Here is an 814-nt window from a genome sequence, read left to right on the forward strand (position 1 = left end):
TTTCTGAATTTTCGAGTTCGCTAACAAATATTGACGATAATAAATTCAATGATTTGTGCTTGAAAATTTTGTGTGACCTCCAAGCAACTTCAAAAGAGACTTTAGCACGAATCGCTTTAATAGAAGATGAAATGATTACGAACGGATCGTCACTTACCAATCAAAAATCAAATATTGTTAAGCAAATCGAGAATGCAAAGATGTTTAATTCTGCAAATAGTCTACCCATTCAAAATATAAACAATTTGGACATGTTTGAAGCGAATTTGAAAGAGGAAAAATTCAAAGCAGTAGCGGTAATAATTATATAATTAATCCATCTAATTCAGTTTAATTACAATTATATTATATAAACCATTTATGATCTTTCTCCCTACAGATTGAAAGTCTTTCAAATCAACCAGATGTGAGAGCTACAATCGGAAATCAACCAAAAATGTTGAAGAAAGTCTTATCCAAAATAATGGATCGTGATCTACTTGCGCAATACAGTTGGACGGGAAAGTCCATTGATAAAAAGAAAAGAGCATTCAAGAATTTGGTTAATATAAACGACTTACTGTATCAAACAGTTAATAAAATCGATGTGAATTATACAGCTGTTATAGCAGAAAGTCATTTGAAAAACAAAATTTTGAAATATGCAAGAGAGTAAGTCTATAGATTATACGTAAATATACAGCATACTTTAATAAAAAAAAATTAATATTGCAAACAGTTATAAAAGGGAGAAGAAAACTGATAGCAACATCAAAATTGTTCAGACCGTAGGTGACTATAGCTCTGAAATTCATTCAATCGACCAATTAGCTGC

The sequence above is a fragment of the Contarinia nasturtii genome, unplaced genomic scaffold, assembly GCF_009176525.2.
Source record: "Contarinia nasturtii isolate CC-2019 unplaced genomic scaffold, AAFC_CNas_1.1 Cnas_scaffold_2783, whole genome shotgun sequence".
NCBI lineage: Eukaryota > Metazoa > Arthropoda > Insecta > Diptera > Cecidomyiidae > Contarinia > Contarinia nasturtii.